The 25,275-nt window shown below is 49.8% G+C and overlaps 1 protein-coding gene across 1 annotated transcript in view; it reads left to right on the top strand.

The window, feature by feature from the left end:
- Positions 1-25,275, top strand: part of SNX29 (sorting nexin 29) — a 563,948-nt gene that overhangs the window by 281,519 nt on the left and 257,154 nt on the right. The window lies entirely within an intron of this gene.

Genomic DNA, 25,275 nt, shown 5'->3' with positions numbered 1-25,275 from the left:
CTGCATCCAGAGACAGTGCTGGTGGTGGGTTTTCTTCCAGGAGAAGTCAGAGTCTCCCAAAGGGTCCTGGTGTACTGTCCTGGGAGACACTAGTTCCTCGTGGACACCCTCCAGACTGCACAGGAGCAGGGTCGGGAGTCAGACTGCTGGGTCTGGAATCTTGGCTCTGTCTTTTACTGGCGTTTTGGCCTGGAGAAAAATACTTACCTACATTAGCCTTGGTTCGCTCATCGGTAAAATGGAGGCAATAATAGTTTCTACTCACAGAGCTTTTCTCAGGCTTAGATAAGCTAATATGCAGAAAGGACTTAGGAGAGCAGTAAGAACTCATATGATATATAGATGTTATGACCATTAATATTACTGACTCTTGGTAGACTGCTACTTAGGTTTTTAAGGACAAACTTGGTGATAAGAAGCTATTTATGCATTTCTTTGAAGGAAAGTTGCAGCATTCTGCCAAGGCTGCTTATTTGCCATAAGTCCTCTCTTCTCCTCTGACCAGGTTTTCTTCAAACATATAGGATTTCCAGAAATGGTATAAGTGTCAAAGGAAATAATCCACAAGACACATCCTTAAAACTCAAAGTGACAAATTTAGATTAAAGGGAAATTTTTACATCCCCCGCCTCAGGTCCAAAAGCATTTGAACCCTAAGTGTCAGCTGGAAAACTGGGAGCTGCCATAAGGGTCTGGTCTGGGCCCTTACCTGCCAACCTACTCAGGTCTCCCCTGGCACTCTGGGCCGTAGCGCCATCCTCACCAACTGGCTCTGGGCCTCCTGGGAATTTAGTTTTCTTATCTTCAAAATGGGGGAGTATATGTACTAAGTGGGATCAATGAGAGAATTAAATGAGGTGTTGTGTGCTACTTTGTTCATAGTAAGTGCTCAGTACCTGCTCACTGAGCCTGGCCAGTGGAGGCACAGTGAATGGATGTTGACCTGGAATGCTGAGGTCCCTGGTTCGAAACCCCCAGCTTGCTGGCCTGAGTGCAGGCTTACCAGCTTGAGCACGGGATCACAGACATGATCCCAAGGTCACTGGCTTGAACCCAAGGTCGTTGGCTTGAGCAAGGGGTCACTGGCTTGTCTTGAGCCCCCTGGTCAAGGCACGTATAAGAAGCAGTCAATGAACAACTAAAGTGAAGTAATTATGAGTTCATGCTTCTCATCTCTCTCTTCCCTCTATCTCTCCCTTTCTTTATCAAATTAATTTTAAAAAATGCTCACTGGAACAATCTAATAACCCAGTAATCAATAATAGTAATCATTCCTTATGATTGTTAACACTCTTTGTGAATGTGTGCTCAGTTCCTGGACCACCAGTGTCCTTTGTTCTCACTCCTGCTCCTGAGCGTGGCCCCCTGTACCTGCCCTAGAACTGCCACCTCCTGGTGTGGCAGCCTGGCCTCCGTCCTGCGTCCTCTCGGGGAAAGCGCGCTTCTCTGACTCACGCCCCTCAGAGGCAGCAGCCATCTGAGGGGCTCTGGGCACTTAGCCACGCGGAGCCTTCAGTGCGCCGCCAGCTGCCTCTCCAAGTGGCGCAGTGCCCACGCGAGGGAGCAGCTGCCTCTTCCAGCTGTCTAATTGCTCATCAGAGCCACTTGAGCACCAGCTTAACACACTTGTTCCTTCATCCCAAGCCATCTTTCTCATGATCTGGACTCCCAAGCCTTGGGACCAGGATGTGGGAGGGTTTGTGTGTTGGGTTTGAGGAATTTTCAGACCCAGAAGAGAAGCTGGAGTTATTTGGGTCTCTGGGTCATCTTTGTGGGCCTGGTGCTCCCAGGGGAATGGTCACTTGTTTGTTTATGCAGCAGACATCTTCTGATCCCTGCCATGGACCAGGAAGGTCTTGAGATAAGAGACAGAAAGACAAGGGACACAGTCATTTGGGCCATAACCCATTCTGGCATTGTCCTTGAAGTAGTTGTCCATTTGCTCATACGTTTGTTCATTCATTTCTTATTTTAATAAATATTTGTTAAGTGCCTATCATGGGTCAGACACTATTCTGTGTGTTTGGGCTAACAGTGAACAGAACAGATAAAGATTCCTGCCCTTGTGGAATTTCACTCTAGTTAGGGGAAGACACTTAATCAACAACAAACATGATGAGGTATAGCATGTTTTAGGGTGATAGTTGCAGTGGACGAAAGTATCGTACAAACAGAGCAGGCCAATGGGGGAGTGTCAGGAATGTTGGGAGATTATGACTCGAACCAGTGAGCATGTGTTTCATCGAGAAGGTGATGTTTGAGCACAGGCTTGAAGGAAGGAGGGAGGGCTGTCAGGTGGGAGAATGTTCCAGGCAGAGGGGGCAGCTCCTAATGAACTCAGATGGGAATGTTGTACCTGGCACGTCCCAGGAATAGCCAGGAGACGCGGGGGAGAGCAGGAGGTGAAGTCACAGGAGCTTCCTGTGGGTCAGGCTGCTGTGAGCTGGTTGGGGACTTTTTCTGTCACCGGGGCCAGTAGGGTTATGGAAGGATTCTGAGAGAATTTGAGATATTATCTGACTTATGTTTTCAAGGATGGCTTTGACTACTCTGTGGAGACTAGAGTGTGGGGGCAGGCCGGACACAGGGAGGAGAGTTAGGGGGTTTCCCAGCCCAGAGATGATGACTGAGGCCAGGGTCGGGCAGTGAGAGTGGCGAGAGGGGGCCGAGACCCAGTTTTATTTGAAGCTGGAGCTGACAGGACCTCCTGGGACATGGGTGTGAGGTGTGATTGGGAGCAGCGACAGAGGACTGCAAGGTGTTCAGCCTGAGCAGCTAGGAGGATTGGGTTGCTATCAGCAAGGATGGGGTTGCTTTGGGCAGAGTATGCATTGTGAGGTCAAGCAGGAGTTCTGGCACAGATGTGTTGAGTGTGAGATGTCTGCATATCTAAGAGGAGATGGGAAGAAGTGTGAATCCTGGGCTGGAAACACAGATTTGGGAGGTGTGGACAAGTCAAGGTGTTTAAACCCCCAAGACTGGATGAGATCCCCAAGTGAGCAAGTGTAGTTGGGCTAGTGCTGAGCCCAGGGCCTCCATTACTGAGAGGAATAGGAACAGGGAGAGGCCCCAGCAGAGGACGTGGAGAAGGAGTGCCTGGGGAGGAGAAGGGAACCAACAGAGCGTGGGCTCCTGGGAGCCAAGAGAAGAACATGCTTAAGGGAAGAGAGGGTGAGCAACTGTGTTCAGTGCTGCTGATGGGTCAGATGAGATGGCAGTGCTCGGTGACACTGACCAGGGTAGGTCAATAGACAGGTGGGGTGACAGCCTGGTCAGAGAGCACTGAAGAGAGGCTAGGAGAAGAGCAATCAGGGTCACTGAGTGTGGCCAGCTCTTTGGAGCAGGTCGGTTGCAAATATGAGCAAGGAAATGTAGCAGTGAAGTGAATGGCAGGGACGTGGAGTGAGAATGCTTTTTGAGAGAGGACAATCAGCACCCATTCAACAGTTGTGTATGGAGCACCTGTTGTGGGCCAGGTGCTGTGCTCCTGCCTGACAGTGGGGAACACGGCATAGTTCCTGAGTACATAGGACTTAGATTTACGAGGTTCATGAGAGAAAAGGCAGGTGTGACCACTGACCAGTCCACTTAGTCCCGGATGTGCATAGCCATGTGCCTTCTCGCTGGTTCCACTTGGGTTTACGGTAGGTAAACCACCTGCTCTTTCCCCTTGGCCTTCAGTCGCTCTGCATTCTTCCCAATTGTATTAGTTTCCTTTTGCTGCAGTAACGCAGGGTCAGAACCTTAGTGGTTTAAAACAACACAACTTTATTATCTTGCAGTTCTGGAGGTCAGAAGTCCAATGGAGTCTCTCTCTCTCTGGGCTGAAAATGAGGTTTGGTGAGATTGCGTCGCTGTCTAGACGCGCTTGGGGAGAGCCCATCGCCTGCTCATCCGGGTGCTGCGGGGCTCAACCCGGTAGATGTAGAGCCGGGCTCCTCACTTCTCTGCTGGTTCTTTGTAGGGGCCATTCTTCACTCCTGCTGGCCCCTCTTCAGTCCCTGCATGTGGCCCCTACACCTCAGGGTCACAGCCACCCCTTCTCACTCGGAATCTGACTCCCCTTCTGCTGAGTCTCACCCGTCTTCCTCCTCTGTCACCTCACTCTTCTGCTTCCAGCCAGAGAAAGTTCTCTTCTCTGAAAGGCTGCCGTGGTTAGATTGGACCCACTCAGGTAATCCTAGGTAATCTCACCATCTCAAGGCCCTGATCTCATTTTCAGGGTCCCTTTTCTGTGTCAAGGGACACAGTCTCAGCTTTCGGGGGTCATTGTGCAGCCATTTTGGGGAGCCATTCTTCCTTCCACACCACTGCAGGCGGTGACCCCCGCTGGTCGCTCACCCATGAGCCTCGGCCTCCTCTGTTCTTTGCACACCACACCTCCCGTTCCCGAGCCAGCAGAAGTCCCGGCAGCTCCAGACCACATCCCACAGACGACCGACTCTTTCTGCCCATCTCACCGCTACCAGCCTGGGTTGGGCCACCACCATTTTTGTCTCAAATGTTGAAGCTCCGAATGGGTCTCCTCTCATCCAGTGTCCTCCTTTGCAGTCCTTTTGTCACAGAGCAACCAGAGTGGTTTAAAAATAAGCAAATCATATCGCACGTCTTCCCGCTTAAAGCCCTCCATTGGCTTTGCCTGCTAATGAGAATAAGGTGGAAAATTCTCTTACAGCCTGAGCAACCCTGAGTGATCTGCTGTCCCCTCCTTACCATGCTCATCTCACCCGCCCCTCTTCCTCATGCTTCACCTCCACCGTCTTCTTTCTGTTCCTTACGAAGCCCTCCTCAGCTCTGTCATAATAGTCTCCAGTCCCTGTGCCACAAAATTCCCCGCTATGGTATTTGCATGGCTGGTCTGTTGTCTCACCAGGGAGGCCTAATCTCCTTGCGTCTGAGGGAGCTCCCCCAAGGCACTTGCTCCCGGTTTACACTTTGCACAGCAGTTGTTTCCATCAGAAATTATCCTCTGGATTCATTTGCTCAGTGGCCACAAACCAGATATGAGGGCCCGGAAGGCAGTAGCCCAGTGTGTCCTGCTCCCCGTGGGATCCAGAGCGTCTGGCCCGCAGCAACCACTTCCCAGGTGTGCGCTGGATGACAAGCATGATCGTAGCATCAGAATCCTAGAGCCTTTTCAAAGAATGAGATCCAATTCTGAAATTAAAAACCCTTTATTTTACTTTACTCACAACACTTCTGACACCGAATGTGTGGGGATTGTTTCCCACACCAACTAATTGTCCAGCTTTCTGGACACCAGCCGGGAGTCCTGCAGTCAGCTCCATTCCTATGCTGTCTGGAGTGAGTGCTGACCCGGCAGGGTAGGGCACAGCCCCACGGCCGAGACACCACTCGCAAGTCCTCGGGCACAGGACTTGCATTTCTGAGCAACCCGCTGAAAGTCGGTTCCCACAAGCTCTTCCTCAGGCTCAGCAATGTGCCAGGAGGGATCGCAGAACTCAGGGACCCAGTGACTCCCATTTACTCGTGTATCATAGAGAAGGTCACAGGTGCACAGCCAGGTGAAGAGGTCTGTCGGGCGAGGTCTAGAGTGTCCCGAGCACAGGAGCATCTTTCCCGTGGGGTTGGGTGCATCACCCTCCCAGCGTGAGGCTGTGCTCGCCAGCCTGGGAGCTCTCTGAGCCCCTACTCCAGGGGCTATCATGGAGGCTCCCTCACATGGCGTAATGGGTCATTAGCTCAACTGCCAGCCCCTCCCCCTTCCAGTGTGGGGATAGGCAGGAAGTTTCATCACTGCTTGGTCTTTCTGGTGACCGGCCCCCTCCCAGGAGCCCACCCAGGGCCCCACCCAGGTCACCTGATTAGAACGAAGGCTCTCTTACCACCCAGGTAATCCCAGGGGATTTAGGAGCTCTGGGTCGGGGATGGGGGTCAGAGACCTATACACACACACATACGTACATATATACACATATATGTATATACGTTTACTATATATACATATATTCCTATTTCACAGTTGTATCTAAAAGGAAGAAATGCTCCCCACCTGCCCATGTCTCATGGGACTTGTAAAGTTTTGGGACTTAGATGTGCCAGGTGTGGAGAGAGTGGTTCTTTTTTTCATCTGATATAAAATCAGACATCGGAGAGGACTTCCAGCCTCCCTTGGGAAACTTCCTTGAATCTCAGTAGGAGGAGGACTTCTGTCCTGTGTCACTACCTGACTCTACTAGTCAAGAACAGAGAGACTACTAAGCAGACAAGAGACAGCTCATCAGCACAGAGACAGAGAGGTGGATGAGCCCTCAGCTCGGAACATTCCAATTCCTTCCCCAGGCTCCTCCTGCTTTCTCTTCTGTCCTCTGCTTCCTCCAGTCCTCCCTTGTTTTGGCTTCTTAGATAGAATTAAGGTTTTTCTGGGAAGTTGTCAGGGCTGCTGAACATTTCTGGGCTGTCTGAAATAGCCTCTGGTTTGTCATTTGTTAGCATATTGTTACAAATATGTCAAGGTCTCTTTCTCACATGGGAAAGAGACACACTCAGCTTCCAGGTGTCCGAGGGAGTCCGTGAGAAGGCAGAGCGGTCGTGGCTGGGCCACCTGGTCCTTCGCCCTCTTTGAGAGGAGGCAGCGTGGGCTTGGTTGGGTTGGTGGGGTCTCAAGCTGACGTGCTCTCTTTCTGCCCTCCTGCAGCTTGCACAAGCCCTAGTGGTGCTGGTGTGGGGCGTGCCCGCAGCCCTGGTAGGAGCCGTGATGGGGCGCCACGCCGGGGGAGGCTTGTGGAGTGCTGGAGATCAGGATGGGGGCAGCTCTGGGGTTACATGTGGGTTCTAGAGGAGAGTCCTTGGATGGGGCTTCTCTCTCATTTCCTAGTTTGTCTTAGGACATTTTTTCAGTGCCCAGTGCATTGGCTCCCAAACTTAATGTGTGCATTGAAACCACCCCAGATATTCATTATAATGCAGATTCCTGGTTCCCCCTCAGACCCATTGAAGTAATTTCTGGGAAAAGGGGCCCAGGAACCTACATTTTAATACTTCCCACTTCTTTCCTTTCCCTCCCCAAGTGATTTTGATGAGGGTGACTTACAGTTCATTCACTCTTAGAACCATGCTGATCTACTGGACCTCCTTGCTGGGGCCACCACCACACCCAGGAGCCCCTATCCTCAGTCCCAGCCAGCAGCCTGTCCCCCCTGCATTCGCCTCTGCCCTGCTGAGTGCAGCTGCTCGGACCTCGGCTCCTCCCGACAAGCATCCCCTTCTCCTTGCTCCTTGCTCCTTGCTGGGGCCACCACCACACCCAGGAGCCCCTATCCTCAGTCCCAGCCAGCAGCCTGTCCCCTCCCGCACTCGCCTCTGCCCTGCTGAGTGCAGCTGCTCTGACCTTGGCTCCTCCCGACAAGCATCCCCTTCTCCTTGCTCCTTGCTCCTTGCTGGGGCCACCACCACACCCAGGAGCCCCTATCCTCAGTCCCAGCCAGCAGCCTGTCCCCTCCCGCATTCGCCTCTGCCCTGCTGAGTGCAGCTGCTCTGACCTCGGCTCCTCCCGACAAGCATCCCCTTCTCCTTGCTCCTTGCTGCTGTCCCCCAAGGAGGCGGCTGCCAATCGAGACGTCTGCTGTGCTTCTCTGTGACCCCATTTTCTTTCCTTTGTGACCTGACCCTGTGACATTCTTTAGAATTCATAAGAGATATGAGCTTCCAGCACTTCTTTTCTAAACCAATCTTTTCACCTCTTGAAACACTAGACTTGACTTCACTGTGACCTTGAGTTTCAGGGATGCTGAATTTTCTTTCACTGTCTGTGTTCTGGGCATGTCCGTCTTAGCCTCGACACTGCTTTCCTGTCGGCCCCTGGAGCAGGGACAGATTTCCAGTTTTCAACTTTAATTGTGTGATTATTTCTTTTTCAATCTTTCCTCTCGACAAAATCATCTTCCTTATCCGTAATCCTTTGGCTTTCATTGACTGCCTTTGTGCACTGGCTTCGGGCTCAGGGGTGGTGACTGTCCTTGCACACTGCTCGACGTGCTTCCAGGACAGGTCAGTTCTCTGGGCCCAGGCCTGTGTTGCTCACCTGAGGGGGGGGGTGTCCATGCTCGACGTGCTTCCAGGACAGACCAGTTCTCAGGGCCCAGGCCTGTGTCGCTCACATGGGGGGGGGGTGTCCATGCTCGACGTGCTTGCAGGACAGGTCAGTTCTCTGGGCCCAGGCCTGTGTCGCTCACCTGGGGGGGCTGTCCATGCTCGACGTGCTTGCAGGACAGGTCAGTTCTCAGGGCCCAGGCCTGTGTCGCTCACATGGGGGGGGGTGTCCATGCTCGATGTGCTTGCAGGACAGGTCAGTTCTCAGGGCCCAGGCCTGTGTCGCTCACCTGGGGGGTGGTGACTGTCCTTGCACACTACTCAATGTGCTTCCAGGACAGACCAGTTCTCAGGGCCCAGGCTTGTGTCGCTCACATGGGGGGGGGGGGTTGTCCATGCTCGACGTGCTTCCAGGACAGACCAGTTCTCAGGGCCCAGGCCTGTGTCGCTCACCTGGGGGGGGGTGTCCATGCTCGATGTGCTTGCAGGACAGGTCAGTTCTCAGGGCCCAGGCCTGTGTCGCTCACATGGGGTGTGTGTGTCCATGCTCGACGTGCTTGCAGGACACATCAGTTCTCAGGGCCCAGGCCTGTGTCGCTCACATGGGGGGGGGTGTCCATGCTCCACGTGCTTGCAGGACAGACCAGTTCTCAGGGCCCAGGCCTGTGTCGCTCACATGGCGGGGGGGGTGTTCATGCTCCACGTGCTTGCAGGACAGACCAGTTCTCAGGGCCCAGGCCTGTGTCGCTCACATGGGGGGGGGGGTGTCCATGCTCCACGTGCTTGCAGGACAGGTCAGTTCTCAGGGCCCAGGCCTGTGTCACTCACATGGGGGGGGGGGGTGTCCATGCTCGACGTGCTTGCAGGACAGACCAGTTCTCAGGGCCCAGGCCTGTGTCACTCACATGGGGGGGGGTGTGTCCATGCTCGACGTGCTTGCAGGACAGACCAGTTCTCAGGGCTCAGGCCTGTGTCGCTCACATGGGGGGGGGGTGTCCATGCTCGACGTGCTTGCAGGACAGGCCAGTTCTCAGGGCCCAGGCCTGTGTCGCTCACAGGGGGGTGTGGTCCAGGCCCTATGGCTTGCTGGTCCCATGGTCTGAGCTCTTGCTTTGTTGAGTGAGTCTCAGCCTCTGGTGTCTTTCTCCTGCTGGCTCTCTGAGCTTTCTCCCAGGCCGCCCTGGGGTGGCGGCTGTTCTGGGCAGTTCGCGGATGTACTCCAGCCCAACTCGACTCTGCCAGGCTTCCTCCTGAGCTTGTGGCTTACACGTGAATGCTAGGACTGAAATCCGCTTGGAAGATCTTCTGCTTGGTTTCACCAATGAGGATGCTGAGGCCCATGGAAGGGAGGTGGCTCTTTGGAGTGACAGAACATTCTGTGGGAATTTGGGGCTGAGGATCATTTCTTAGCCATCGAAATTTAAACTGTGCATGACCTTTGACCCAGCTGTTCCATTTCTAGGAGTATATCACAGAGAAACATTTACACAAAGAGGCAGACACAACACTTGAGGCATTATTTGAATTGGGATTAACAAAGAATTGGGGAACTAGGCTGTGGTTCCATCCTCCAATGTAGCTGTTGTAAAGGATGAGGCCGGCTTGTCCGTGCTGGTGGGTGCGGTAGCCAAGGCCGGTTGTGGAGTGAAATGTGGCTATACAACATGTACCATTTATTTATTTTTATTTTTATTTTTTGTATTTTTCTGAAGTGGGAAGCAGGGAGGCAGAGAGACAGACTCCTACATGTGCCTGACCTGGATCCACCTAGCAAGCCCACCAGGGAGCGATGCTCTGCCCATCTGGGGCTTGCTCTGTTGCAACCAGAGCCATTCCAGCGCCTGAGGCAGAGGACATGGAGCCATCCTCAGCGCCCAGGGCCAACTTTGCTCCAATGGAGCCTTGGCTGTGGGAGGGGAAGAGAGAGACAGAGAGGAAGGAGAGGGGGAGGGGTGGAGAAGCAGATGGGCACTTCTCCTGTGTGCCCTGGCTGGGAATTGAACCCGGGACTTCCACATGCTGGGCCAATGCTCTACCACTGAGCCAACCAGCCGGGGCTGCATTATTTATGTTTTATAAAAAACAAAACCTGTAAAAATACATACATATGTATCTATGCGTATAAATACACAGAAAGTAAGTGGTCTGAAAGAACAATATCTGGTAGTGGTGAGGAGAACAGGACTGGGGCTGTGGTTAGGGACGAAGCTCTTTCTAGGCTCTGTACTTAGGTGTATGTATTTTAATATTTTATTGAGAAATAATTTATATACCACACAATTTCCCTGTTTTAAGTGTATAGTTCAGTGTTTTTGTAAGTATATTTACAAAGTCCTGCAGCCATCACCGCTGTATTATTCTAGAACATTTTTATTATCTCTAAAAGAAATCCTGTACCTTTAGTGGTCCATTCGCCCCTTCTTCTCCCCCTCAGCCCTGTAAAACTGCTTTTTGTTTCTATGGATCTGCCTGTTCTGGACATTTCATATACCTGGAATCATACAACATGTGACCTTCTGTGTCTGGTTCTTTCACTGAGGATAATGTTTTCAAGGTTCATCCATGTTGTAGTATGTATCAGTGCTTCATTCCTTTAGCAATTTTTGATATTTAATTGTGGTAAAATACAGCATGCATGCAGTTCAGCTTCTTACCCGATTTTGAAGGGTACAGCCGGAGGTATCAGGCACATTCACTTCGCTGTGCAGCCATGGCCCCCGCCCATCTCTAGCACAGTGTCATCGTCCCGGCCTGGAAATCTATACCCATGAAACAACAGCTCCCCGTCCTCCTTCCTTGCAGCTCCTGGAAACCACCGTTCTACTGTGTGTTTCTAGAATCTGGCCACTTGAAAACTGCCTCATATAAATGGAATCACACAGTATTTCTCTTTTTGTGACTGGTTTATTTCACCTAGCCTAATATCCTCTAGGTTCATTCACATTATAGAACATGTTCCAATTTCCTTCCTTTCTAAGGCTAAATGATATTCCACTGTATGTGTGTACCACATTTGTTTATCCGCTCATCCACTGATGGACCCTTGGGTTGCTTCCACCTTTAGGCTGTTGCAAATAATGCTGCTATGAAAATTTGACGTACAAGTTTTTATATGGATATATATTTTCAACTCTCTTGCACTGAATTATTTTTAATCAACAAACTTGTGCTCATATATTACTTTTGAATTTACAATGAAATGGCAAATATAAAATAAGTGGTTGTATCTAGATTATCAAGTTTTCTGGACTCAGAGTTGGTTTCCTGGGAAAACGAGCACCCTGGGGAGCAGCACGTTATCTCAGTGCCACTGCTCTGGCTTCCCTTCCGGAATGGAGCTTCCGGTCTGTCCGTGCCCCGCCCCCCTGCTCGAAGGGAGGGGGAGTGCGTGTGGAGTTGGGTAGCACGGTAGTTAAGATTGTGGACCCAGTTCTCTCACTTGCAGAGTGGGAAGGAGGAGGAACTGTATCAGTGCGTGCACAGCGCTTAACCAGAGTGCCGGGCACTCAGTGAACCTCCCGTGAACGGTAACTGCTGTTACTTTATCATTGTGTCTTCTCTCCTTGGACTGTCGCCAATCCCTGAACAGTTGTATGAGAGAGTGGGTGTGTAGCCACCTTTGAGAAACTATGAGCTGTTTGGAAATATAATGGATTCTCTTGACTTGTTGGCTAGGTTGGGATTTATACCCTCTTCCTGTTCTTTGATTTGCTGGGCTGTTGTATGTACAACAGTGGCATAAAAATGGATTTGTTTTTTTCTGCAGTGAGCATGTGTTTATTTCTTTGACAAGAAATAAAGGAGAGCATTAACAAGAAGGCTCTTGTTAGCTATGCTTTGTCAGTTAGGTGGCGTCTCCAGTAAGAGTGGCAGATCTTTTTTTTTTTTTTTGTATTTTTCTGAAGCTAGAAACGGGGAGAGACAGTCAGACAGACTCCCGCATGTGCCTGACCGGGATGCACCCAGCACGCCCACCAGGGGGCGACGCTCTGCCCACCAGGGGGCGATGCTCTGCCCCTCTGGGGTGTCGCTCTGTCGCGACCAGAGCCACTCTAGCGCCTGGGGCAGAGGCCAAGGAGCCATCCCCAGTGCCCGGGCCATCTTTGCTCCAATGGAGTCTCAGCTGTGGGAGGGGAAGAGAGAGACAGAGAGAAAGGAGAGGGGGAGGGGTGGAGAAGCAGATGGGCGCTTCTCCTGTGTGCCCTGGCCGGGAATCGAACCCGGGACCCCTACATGCCAGGCTGACGCTCTACCACTGAGCCAACCGGCCAGGGCCAAGAGTGGCAGATCTTTATTGACCAGTATTCTCCGTAAGTTGATACACTCAGACTCAGAGAGGGGTCAGTCAGGAAGTATTGAGAATCTAATTTGTACCCCATTTGATTCTGAACATTTTGTGGGTTCAGAGAAACAAGACGGAGTCTTTGACTTTAAGGAGCTTCTAGTCTAGGTAGACAAGGTCACAATTTGATGTTCCATTAATTACTCCCCCAATTGCTACACCATCGCCATGTACTGAGCATGCTTTCTGCAGCAGGCCTCTGCTAGTTGTTGCATTCTCCAGCGGGACCCTGCCAGGTAGATGCAGTTATTCCCTCTGTATTGAGAAGATGGCCTTGTAGAAAGTGGTTGAGCTGGAATTTGAACCCAAGTCCACATGAGTCCAGTTCTTGTGCCTCTCATTCTATTGGTGTGTTTCCTTTGTTTGTTTGTTTTTTTAGGTGAGAGGATGGGAGATAATGAGGCAGACTCTAGCATGCTCCCTGTCTGGGATTCATCTGTGAACTCGGCAACTCCTGTGTAGGGCCGATGCTCAAGTACTGAGCTATTTTTTAGCACCTGAGGCTGATGTGCTCAGACCAACTGAGCTATCCTCAGTGCCCAGGGCCACACTCGAATCAGTTGAGCTGGCTGCGAGGACAGAAGAGGGAGAGAAGGAAGAGAGGGTAGGGGAAAGAAGAAGATAGTCACTTATCCTGTGTGCCCTGACTGGGAATTGAACCTGGGACATCCCTATGCTGGCTGACACTCTGTCTGCTGAGCTACCGGCCAGGGCTGCATTTCCTTTTTGAACTGCATCACATCTAACTGCCTGTGGTATGGCTCAGAGTCCTAGGATTGAGGCAGTTGAAAGAAATCCTTTCCACAAGTGTTTGAAATTCCAGGAGAAGCTGGCTAACAGATCAGGTTATAGTGATTTCCCAAGGAAAGTTTTATTCCCATAAATGCAGGGATTACAGATGAACAATTTCAGCCTCTGATATGGGTAGCTCAGCTGCCTTAAGAGTGAATTGCAGAAGTTGCACATGCTTGTTTCAAAGAAAATGATGCAGAGGTTTAGAATGCAAACACTGGTGGTTGTCTGCTCTTCACCCCTGGGTTACCAAGGTTTACAGCTCAGGTGTGTCCTTTGTCCCTGCTCAGATCACCAGGGACACTCCTCTCCCCTTCCTCTCTCCCTTGTACCAAAATAGAACCACATCACACACATTTCTGTTACTGGTTTAGTTCTTGAACCTAAACACATCTGCAGTTTGAAGCGAGCAGTTTTAACAACATTTGGAGCCCTCCATGTCACCTCGTCCCACAGCTGGCAGGCCGACCCTCCCTGGGGCTCCTGAGTGCAGCGAGGCCCGGAGCCTGCTCAGGAAGCACTTGGTACCACTTAGAGCGGGGCAGGAAACCACTCTGTCTGGCACGCCCAGCTGCATGTTTTATTTCAGCAAAAGAAGCATTTCTCACTGTCCTAGTGCTTCTCACTTAGGGGGAGAACACAACTCCAGTTCCTCGCAGAGCCTCTGCCAGGCTCCTCACGTGAGCAGGTGGCAGTGCACTCGGTGGAGGGTGTGATGACAGCTCTGCTTCATGCCGCAGCCACCCCCAGCTGTCCCTGTGCGTGCACTATATATTTAGATGATCTCTTGGAAGGGAGATGCGGCATCCAAGCAGGTGAGCAGATTTCTCTGGAAAGACTTGTAGGAGATGGAAACTCCTAATGAAGAGGCTTTCTGATTTGAAAGAGGAGGCAGGCTGTCACTTTGCATTTGTCATTTTAAAAACTATATCTTTAAAGCTTGGGGTGAGACTATAAGGTAGTTAATATTCTTCTCTCTTCCCAAGAAGGCTCGTGATCCCCATTTTATAGATGAGGAGACCGAGGGTCTGAGAAATGAAGTCATGTGCTAAGATCTTATCTAGTTAGTGACAGAGCCAGGGTCTGAGCCCAAGGATGCGTTGTGTCTGCCCACATGTCTCATTTACAAGTCCTCGTCAGTTATTGAAAACAATGTCCCTCTCGATCCCCTGGCTCCTGGTCTTGTTTCTGAGGGATGGAGGTGAGCCTGCACTCCGGATAGATTGTGTTGCTGTGGATGTCACCTGTTAGGGCGTTCTTCGGGTAGCTTCTTCTTAGCTTGGCTGTGATATGAGCCCCCTGATTTTTTTTTTTTTTTTTTTTTTTGGTCAGAGAATTATCTGTCTGTAAGATGGGTGGGCTTATATTAAGTTTTTGAAGAATTTGGTTTCAACTTTCTGGAGAGTTTAAGTAGGCTACCCAAAATGTAAGGATGTAAGGTGTGTGTGTGTGTGTGTGTGTGTGTGTGTGTGTGTGTGTGTGTGTGTGTGTGGTGTGGTGTGGTGTGTGTGTGTGTGTGTGTGTGTGTGTGGTATGTGGTGTGTGTGTGTGGTGTGTGGTGTGTGTGTGTGGTGTGTGGTGTGTGTGGGGTGTGTGTGTGTGTGTGTGTGTGGTGTGTGGTGTGTGTGATACATGTAGGGAAGTGGGTTTCCTTTGGAGTTTCAGTGCATGGCCCTGGAAGTCTGTCACAAGCGGGCTTGGCTTTGGACAGCAGGAGGGCATCTGGTGAGTTGGGGAGAGTGGAGTTTTGAGGTCAGGCAGACAAGGCTTAGTATTACTGGGTCCAAAATTCACATTTTATAAAAAACTCAAACCTCTATTTTCTCCCCTCTGCAATGGAGATATTGTGCAGTGGTATTTCGAGCCTTAAACGATGATAGCAATCACCTGGGTGGTGCTCTGCTCAGAGGGCTCAGTAAACAGTAGCTCTGGCTTCTTTATTGCTGTCCATGGGTGTTTTATGCAGGAGCCTGAGACCATGGCAGGGAGCCGCCGTTCCTTTTCAATGCTGCAAACTCTTGTCTGTTCGATGCCACCTTCCAAGTACTGTGGTCTGGTTTCTCCTGAGAAACACTAGGTTGAATAAATATTTTTTAGTTTTGGGGGACTCCCTTCCCCAAGGTCAAAATTACTGGGTAGCAGCCGTAATTCATCTGTTGCCCCAGCCCTACAAAGCTGCGCATGTTCAACGTTAATCACAGAAACTCCTGAGACACCTGCGGCCGGCCGCCCTGCTGACAGCTGGGTTTCTGAGCCCAGAGCCGAGCTGGGGCAGGAGCAGTGGTGTTTCGTTCTGTGACTCTTTGGAGATGGGGCTATTATTATTTTGTAATAGGAGGAAACTCGGCTCTCAAAGACGGGTGATCTCACCTAGTCCTGTGATTTCTCTGATTGTGTGCTATTGACTCCTGATTTTTTATGTCCAACCCTAATCTCCCCCCTAAATTCTAGACTCAGGCTACTGCATTTGTCCTGTTTTTTCCTCTGATGGCTAATGGCCCTATCAAACCTGACTTGTCTAAAATGTCAAATCCTGGTGGTTACTCACCCCTTCCCCACCCCGCCTGCCCCTCCCCCACCCTGCCTGCTTTTCCCTCACCCCGCCTGCTTTTCCCCCACCCCGCCTGCTCCTCCCCCACCACAGCTGCTCCTCCCCCAGTCTTCCCAGCCCAGTAAAATGATAGCTTCTTCTTCCAGGTTCCCGAGGCCGGAAGTCTTGGTGTGACCTGGACTCCCATCCCCGCCCAGACCCACATTACATCTATTAGCTGTTCTTACCGACTCTCCTTCCTACTCCTTTCACTCCTCACACCTGTTGCCATCACCATGGTCCGGGCCAGCACCATCACCTCTTGCCTGGGCCTGTGATGGTGTCCTGACCAGCTGTGTCTGTTGAGTTCTGCAGGAAGATGTCAAGACAAAGTTCTGAGTGCAGGAGGAGCCCTGGGGGACAGTGGCTGTGAGAAATGGAGGGGACAAGTGGCAGTGGGCAGGACGCCTCACACTTCAGTGTAGCTCTCACAGTTTTGCTCACCCAGCCTGGCAGGGAGCTTTGCCCGTCAGAGGGGTCCCACAGTGGGGAGAAATACCTTTCTGTGTTCAACCCTTGGCTGGGACAGCCCAGAAGGGGTCACACTAAGAGCTGGAGGCTGTCAGCTAACTGCCTGTTTTGTCACAGAATGGCAGCTCCCTCCTTGAAGGGAGACCTGAGCTCTGCACGTTTCCTGGCCGCTCTCCTCCTCTCCCGGCCTCCCTCTTTCCTCTTTATACATCTTGAAAAAAAATTTTTTTAAGTCTGACCAGAATCTTTCAGGGCATTTCCATTTTGCTCAGAATAAGATACCATGGTTTGAAAACCTGTGCCATTTTCTTTATGGTCTCTTTCTTTTCCATCTCTTATTCACCCATTATTCTTTATCCACACTGGCCTTCTTGTTGTTCCAGGAATCATTAGGCCTGTGCCTACCTCAGGCCCTTTGCACTTACATTTCCCAGGAATGCTGTCCTCCAGAGCTTTGCACGGCTTACTTCCCCACTTTATTCTGGTCTCTGCTCATGGTCTCTCCATAGTGAGGCCTTTCCTTACACCTTATTTAGTTAGTATCCTTCCACCTTTTCTCATGCTTTAACTCCCCCGTGGCACCTCTCACCACCTGACATGTTAAATTGTTAGTTCTTTGAGCTCCCCGACCTGAGTATATAAGCTTCATGTTGGCATTCACTCCCTCTCCCAATATATCCCTGTATCTCTAGTGTCTAGTGCCTGGTGTGTAAGGAACCCTCAGCAGCTCATTGTTGAGGGAATAAATAGGAGTTTTCCCAAGGCCACTCACTGGTGTGCTGGGGTCGGACTCTGCACCCGGTATCTGTCTTGTTCACCAGGCTCTGTCCTCGACACGGTGAGCACTTGCGAATGGGAAAGCGATTATTATGAAGACTGCTTCCCTGGCTGAAACAATGGTGCATACCTGCTGTCGTGTAGGGATTCTGGTCGTCCCACCCACGGGGAACCTTTCTCCTGTGGAACCTGACAATGTCCCGGATTTCCCGTCACACAGAACCTGGCCTGCTGTCACAGGACCTGGCACTGCTCCTCTTGTCCATTAGGATGTTCAAGGGAACCGTCTCTGGATTAAAAATGGTTCTTTATCCTCTTTCACCATGAACATCCCCCACTGTTTGCATCTGGGATCCTGCTAAGCTTGTTCAAATTGAAGGCAAAACAGTAACCTTATCATACTGTTCGCATGCTGCTCTCCATGGTGTTTGAAGTTTTGCTTAAAATAATTTAGGCACAAAACCACATGTGTTCTCTGGTGCCTGCTAGTGAGACCAGCATAGTGTCTACTTATTTCAGATGACTTATCACAGACACCTCCAAACAGGGATGGCCGGCTGCAAGGAGCTGAAAAACTGTGTCATGTTCTCTAAGTTTAAATGACCTGCTCATGGTGCTAACAAACCCGCAGCTTTTCTGGAACATGAAAAATAGATTTAAGGTCACTGTCTTTGTGCTTCTACCAAATACAGTTTTAGTGTCTGACTTGTTGGATTTAAAAAGAGAAGGCTTATTTTTTTTGCCAAATTTTTCCATTTGGAGTCTTGCGTCTGTGATTATGGCATCACGGGAATACAGAAGATAGCTGGCTACTCAGAGTGTTTGTGCATTAACAAGTGCAGATTGTCCTGAGAGTAACGTGGATGTTAACTGTATTGTTTGGGTTAGAGCAGTGGTCGGCAAACTCATTAGTCAACAGAGCCAAATATCAACAGTACAACGATTGAAATCTCTTTTGAGAGCCATTTTTTTTTAAACTTAAACTATATAGGTAGGTACATTTCTTATCGAGGTAGCGCCCACACATGGTATTTTGTGGAAGAGCCACACTCAAGAAGCCAAAGAGCTGCATGTGGCTCGCGAGCCGCGGTTTGCCGACCAGGGCGTTAGTGGAACATCCTGTGCTAGACAATTAATGTGGACATCTTCACCTTCGGCACAAGCTTACAGTGGCCAGACCGAGTTTAGCAGTGCATTGTGATAGGAACTCTGGTGCACTTTAAGGTCTCAGGGGAGAAGAGTCCTCCTGGGTCAGGTGGCAGTGATCCCTGCAAGATAGCAGTTACCCACAGTTGTTCCAGCAAAGTAAAGAGTGTTCCTAACAGTAGCGTCGAGTGAGGTGATGCATTTGAAGATCCTTTGTAAACTCCAAAGTGTTACATAAAATGAAGCAATATTATTTTTATGAGGACCACTGCATATGGATGCAGCCTTCAAATTTTGGTTAGCCAATTGAACACATCCCTAATTTCATTTTGCTTTTGGACACATCTTTGTGTTTTAGCCTTTTCAGTACAGCTTAAGTTTCTTATCGCAAACAGAGGTATCTAACCATGTGGATGAAACACTCTGTCTTGCTGGGTGCTGGGGTTGTGCTTCTCTTGCAGTCCTTGCCCAGGGCAGAGGGTCACATTCTGGACACTGTCAAAGTCACTCAAAATATGGACTGAATGATTACATTGTAGGGTAAGACTGCACTGCTAAGCAATGTTTCAAGCCTGACTTGTTGAATTCGGAATGAGCAATTATTGACATGGGTAGTTAGACGTATGCTTTTCTCCTGGGCTCTTTGACCGTCTTTCTGTATGTCCTAAAACTAATAGATTACTCTCAGAAACTATGCATCTTTAAAATACTCAAACTTTTAGTTCGGTCAGTTGCAAATGTCTGTATTTACTGTTTAGGTCTGACTTTCAGAATTCAATCCCTAGGATCCTGTCCAAGCTGACTGGCTGATGGGGGCTGTGCAGAGTGTGGAATGCGGGTGTACCTTGTCATTTGGGTTCACACATGACTAGATGTCACGTGGCCTTTTTATTGTGCTGCCTTCTTTGAACACCCAGATGTTCTCTTGCTTCCCAGGCCAATGAGATCTTTTCTTGAAAATTAACAAATCTGATGTGATGCTTGTATGCACTCAAACTAAAGGGATGAACTTGACTTCTTGTGTCTCGCTAGGCACTGACCTTGACAACAGTGTCTGGCTGGTTCAGTGGCTCCCTTCACTCTCTGTAAGCTATTGAGCTGTATTGGCCAAGCCCACCTCTTAGTTTTCCCTTTAATGAGTCATCCATGCAGAGCCATGTCCCTCTTTTTAACTTCATGGTCTAACTCAGTCTTACTCAGAGTTAGTCGCTGAGAGAGTCCCTGTTGAATGATTGAAGGTACTGTATTAGTTATGCATTGCTGTGTAACAAATTACCCCAAATCTTAGCATCTGAAAACAACAAGCATTTACTTATTTCAGTTTGAGTATGGAAGGAACCCAGGCACGGCTTAGCCATGTGCTCTGGCTCATGGCGTCTCACGACTGCAGTCAGGACGTCAGCTGAGGCTTCAGTTATAAGCTCCCGGCTTGACTGGGGAGGCCTCATCTCCTCTCCCGTGGCTGAGGGCAGACCCCAGGTTCTTGCTGACTGTTCGCTGGTCACGGTACTTCCCTGCCACGTGGATCTCTCCGTCAGGCAGCTCGCAGGATGGCAGCTGGCTTTCCTCAGAGTGAGTGAGTGAGGGCGCCCAAGATAGAAGCCACAGTCTTTTTATAACAGTGTTATAAGTGACAGCCATTATTTCTGCCATATTCTGTTCATTAGAGGTGAGTCAATAAGTCCAGCGTACTCTTAAGGGGTGGAGATTATATAAAAATGAGAATACCAGGAGCCATCTTAGAGGCTGCCTACTGACGAGAAAAGTATGATTATAATGGGGTTAGTGTTTTGTTATATTATGTCATATATGGAATAGCAGTTTCTGATGTGCTTGTTAAGGCTGAAGGAGCTGCATCAAGGTGGCAGGGGGTCTGATAGTCACAGGGGAAGGTTGCCTGACCAGTTTCTAAGAGACCTTCTATAAAGTCATGACTGCCCAAGGTCTGTCCCCAGTCACGGAGGTTAAGAATCTGATTTATGCACTGCCTCTTTCAGTGCAGAAGAGTGCCAGTTTCTCTCAGATGTGCCCACAGAGGGCCTGGAGCCTGAGGATAGAAGGCCAGTGGTGTGGTTTCTAAAGAGATGTGCAGACATCAAGCATGTCGGATGGTTGTCTCTTTCTGATCAGTAGGATCTCTTGCGGAGGAACGAAACCTAGATCAGGCAAGGATCAGGGGGTCCCGCGGGCGGTGCTGTTACACCTCAGGGCTTGCTGACCGGCCAGATCCAGCTTCCTGATGGGGGCGCCTGCCCTGCTCTGATGGGCACTGCTGTTATCTAACTCATCTAAGCCTCATCTCTAAGTGCAGCCTCCTCTCAAATTCTGTTTTTAATTTAAAATCAAATATAGTTAATATTTTTAAAAAAAATCAAACTTTGGTACATAATTTATTATAAAAGACCTGAGGCTTCTAGCACCACCCTCCGTATTGCCCACTCCCCACAGCAAGTGCTCTAAGCTTTCTAACCGAGTCTTTCGGTAGTCGCCTTGATACTTCTGAGTAACGTGTGTCTGTTGCCGGCCGTTGATTTCTCCCGTATAGGTGTGATTTATCGATTTCTCACTGTGCAAGATGACAATTCGTTGATCCTTCCTCCCCCACAAAACACACATACAGCCTCCAGCACAGAAATATAATCTTTTCGGTTCATTCCCGGCCCACGATTACATTATTATGGCTCTGAAAATGTATCCAGCTGAGCCATGAGGTACATAATCATTATTTTTGCACAACTTTTAAAATTTCTTTGGAGTTCATCCTTATCTTTTTATACATATTTCTACTTGGTTGGTGTTCTGTGTACTTAATACTCACTCAACTGCAGATGCTCTTGGTTGTGTGCATTTCCTCAGCGTGTTTGGGGAGGAGGGAGGAGGGAGGAGGGAGGGGGGAGGGGGGAGGAGGGAGAAGGGAGGAGGGAGGGGGGAGGAGAGAGGGGGGAGGGGGAGGGGGAGGGGAGGGGGGAGGAGGGAGGGGGAGGAGGGAGGAGGGAAGAGGGAGGAGGGAGGAGGGAGGAGGAGGGAGGAGGGAGGAGGGAGGAGGGAGGAGGCGCCTGTCGGTGTCATCCGCAGGCCTTCTCTCCTGCAGTCTGCCCTCCTGTGGCTGGTGGCCCCACTGCTCTGCGGCCCTGGGCCCCGCAGTTCACCACTGCTCTTGTCGCGGGGGCTGCTGCTGCTCCTCCCTTACTGAGATGTCATCTGTAGGCCATACGAACACTCCATTCACTGGTTTTTGGTTCATTCACAAGGTTGTGCAACCATCACCACTCTCTAATTTCAAAACCTTTCTGCCACCCTCAAAAGAAACCCTATATATTCATTAGCAGTCACTCCCCATCCCTTCTTCCTCCCAGCTCCCGGAGACCAGTGCTTGTTCTGGATATTTCGTAGAAATGGGATCATGAAATATGAGGCCTTTTGCCTCTGGCTTCCTTCACTGCGCACGGTGCTTTCAAGGGTCATACCTGCATTGTAGTTGCAGTGTGTGTCAGCACTCTGTTCTTTTTCCTGGCGAACACGGTTCCACTGTGTGGCTGGACCCTGCTCTCTTTGTCCCTCAGTCATCTGTGATGGCCCCTTGTGTTGTTTTCGCTTTGTGGTTGTTGTGAATGATTTTCTCACTCATGTTAATGTTGGATCCCCTGTTTCTTGAAATCTCTGTTTTCTTCTAACTAGATTTCTTTCTTTTTTTCCTCCCTTTTTTCCTTTGGTGAGAGGTCACATTTTTGAGAGGTTGCATGTCTGCAAATGTCTTTACCTGCTTCTCACATGGTTTGGCCTGGGGAGTCATTGTAGCCTGGAAAGAAGTCCCTGGAGGATGTTGGTGGGGTCCCTCGTTGTCTTCTAGCCCACAGTAGCGCCGTTTAGAAGTCCTCTGCCATTTCTGGCTTTCCCTCCTCTGTAAAATGCTGCTTCCACCCTGGACGCCGTGCCCTCTGCTCTGTCCCCCTGTGCCGGGATCTCACTGGAGGGGCGAGAGCGTGGCGTGCGGTCGTGCTGGCTGCTGGCCACACTTCCGTCTCAATGCTCGTGTCTCTTGGTCCCAGGACATTTCTGGAATATGTATAGCTTTGTTTCCGTCCTGACTGTGTTATCACCCCCCTTCCTGTGAACTCTCTCGTGTGCTGTTTGTTTCGTTCTTGTTTTCCGCCTTGGTACCCTTCGGCTCTATTTTCTGGACATTTTCTTGCCTCTGGTCTTTGTCTAGTGCTCCATTTTGGCTATCACAGTTTTGCTTTCCAAAAGAGCTCTTTTGTTCTCTCTGTGTTATTTTCTTTTCTCCTTTTTAAGCAACTCCTGGTTATTATTTCTCAGCTACAGCATCTTCTCCTCTCTCTCTGGGAATAGTACCCGTAGTTTGCCTTTGAAGTGTACTTCTCCCTAAATTGGGTCTCTTTCCTCCGAGGTATTTTCTCTGTCTGGCTGTTCTGGCCCCTGCCTTGCCATCGTAGGTGCTTGTCTCAAATGGAAGGTAATTTCTAGCTGTTTACTCTCAGCCGTAAGAAAAGCTGATTTAAAACTCTTTATTTCTTGGTGGGCCGATCTGGCTCTGCTGTTTCACTGGAGAAACCCCCACCCCCCCACCCCGAAATTGGTCTCTTTGGGTCTTTTCAGTTAGATTTACAGAAAAATGCTTTCTCTTCCGTTGCTTAGAGGTGTAAGTTGATGGCCTGATGTTCTAGAAAGGGGGGTGGGGGGGGTGAAAGAAGATGGACAAACCTGAAAATTTCTGTGTGTTTTCATTTTTATCTCTGTTTTCAGTAATATTCCCCTGCTTCAGTTCAGTGCATATCTACTGTTTTACCTTTTCCAGAAAATAAACCCTTAGTCTCTTCTGCTGAATTGCTTCTTAGCCCCCACGTTCGTTCAGTCCCGCTTTGGGAAGTGTCCTGTGTGAGTGACTGGTCACCGTGTCAGACGGCGTTGGAGTGTGGCCTGCTCTCAGCTGAGAGGACGCTTCCTCAGATCTTTAAGTTACGTACCTACTGTCCACTTGCTGCTTAGCTTCTAAAAGTTCATTGTCTTGTTTCCTCTCTCATTCTCTTTCTCCCTAAGGGTGAGGCCTTTAGAAATTATTTTTAAAACCTGTATTTTAACAGAAATCTGAGATGTGAGTATAAATGAACGTGTTCAGCCTGTCAGCTTTGACTGGAGGTCCTTTACATTTTTCCTGACTACCGATTTCAGGTTTCAGCCTGTTGTCTGGTCACACCCTAAATTCGTGGCTGGAACCGTAGTCACTGCGGTGGTGGAAACAACTCTGGTTCCATCGCAGCGTGTTCTCACTGTCGTTCAGGGCCTTGCTGCCTCTGCGGGCTCCAGCTAGTGCTGGTCTGAGGGCGCCGCCGTGGAGGGGCTGGAGGTAGAGCCCCAGGTCAGTGCGGGCTCAGGGACCCCCCTCTTTCTTTGCTCAGCCTTCCCGCACTTTTATTTTCTCCCTCCCTGCCACTTCCTTTCACCCCGTCTCCTTGTCCCTGAATCCCAGGCACTGGAGGGCTAGCCTCAGAGTCTTCCTTTGCCTCGTTGCCTTCTCACCCCCTTTATCGGGGCTTCTCGACTGTCCCCTCCCGGACCCTGTAGGAAACTGGGTCTGCCTAGCTGGTGCTTGTTTTCAGACTCGGGCTGGTCCCTTTCTTTTCTTTTCTTTTTTTTTTTTTTTACCGTGACACAGAGAGAGAGAGAGTCAGAGAGAGGGATAGATAGGGACAGACAGACAGGAATGGAGAGAGATGAGAAGCATCAATTATTAGTTTTTCGTTGCGACACCTTAGTTGTTCATTGATTGCTTTCTCATATGTGCCTTGACCACGGGCCTTCAGCAGACCAAGTAACCTCTTCTTGCTCGAGCCAGCAACCGTGGGTCCAAGCTGGTGAGCTTTGCTCAAACCAGACAAGCCCGAGTTCAAGCTGGCGACCTCAGGGTCTCGAACCTGGGTCCTCCGAATCCCAGTCCGACTCTCTATCCACTGCGCCACCGCCCAGTCAGGCAGGTCCCTTTCTTAATATGTGGGGCTGGACCTGTTGCTTAACTGCTGGCTCACGGATTCTTCCCTGCTCTCAGTCTGCTTTTGTTGGAATCATCCGGCTCATTCCCAGTTTTTATTTATTTACTCTTCTCTAAAAAGTAAGCCTATATGGATATATACCTAAAAATAGAAATACCTATTGGTGTCTACTGTCCTAATTGTTTTAAAGGAAGTTTTTCTTTTAATTTTTAAATTTCACATCGTAAAGCGCCCCGGGGAGGGACCCATCTCCGTTCAGTTGGCTTTCGAGAACACACAGCACACTGTGTTCCAGAGCGTTTATTAAATCCTGCCTTTGCTTACTCAGTCGATGCCTCAGCCCTCCTGCTCCCTTGAACCATTTGACTTGGTGTCAAACCTCTCCGAAGGCCAGTTGGACTAATGCCATGTGCGTTTTTCTTATTCACCCCCTGCATTTATCCTGTGCATATTCGTTTCACAGAACAAATGTTAATTGAGAACGTACTATATGCCAGGCCTTACCTTATCTTAAGACAGACCCAAGTCCCACCTCCCTTTCATTGAATCTCCCTAAAACGTTGTTTTACAGAAGTCACTGGACATGCAAAACCTTTAACGTCTCTTCATTAAAATGAAAGCTTCTTAACCTGAACTCTATGCCCTCGCTCTTCTAACTTCATCTCCCAACACCCCGCTGATCCTTGCACTGACCTGGAGGCCAGGAGGCCAGGAGGCCAGTCTCTTTAGGATGTCTTTGTGTTGCCATTGTGTGTGTGTGTTTGAGAGTTTTCCCAGAAGCTGCCTCGCTTTCACTTTTAAGCATAGTTGATCAATGTCAGCTCTCACTGGCTCTACACGCTCTCTGACGACATTGGGTGCAGCCTCACTGGGGAATGTTTTGTTGCAGGAAAAGAAATTTGACCAATGTAAAAGATGCAAGTAAAGGGTCTTATGTCTTGCCAGAGCATAGTCTGTTTCCCCCTCCCCGGAATGGGAAGTGGTGACAAGATTATTCCCCAGAGTCCTGTGCATCTGTCCCTATGCCGGTTTCCATTTGTTAACTACATGTTATCATTCACTTTAATGCAGTGCGTGAATATGTTGCAGTGTTGAAG

This window comes from Saccopteryx leptura, chromosome 4 (genome assembly GCF_036850995.1).
Source record: "Saccopteryx leptura isolate mSacLep1 chromosome 4, mSacLep1_pri_phased_curated, whole genome shotgun sequence".
NCBI lineage: Eukaryota > Metazoa > Chordata > Mammalia > Chiroptera > Emballonuridae > Saccopteryx > Saccopteryx leptura.
The sequence above is the reverse complement of the archived record's forward strand: the minus strand, read 5'-3'. Positions and strand labels throughout refer to the sequence as shown.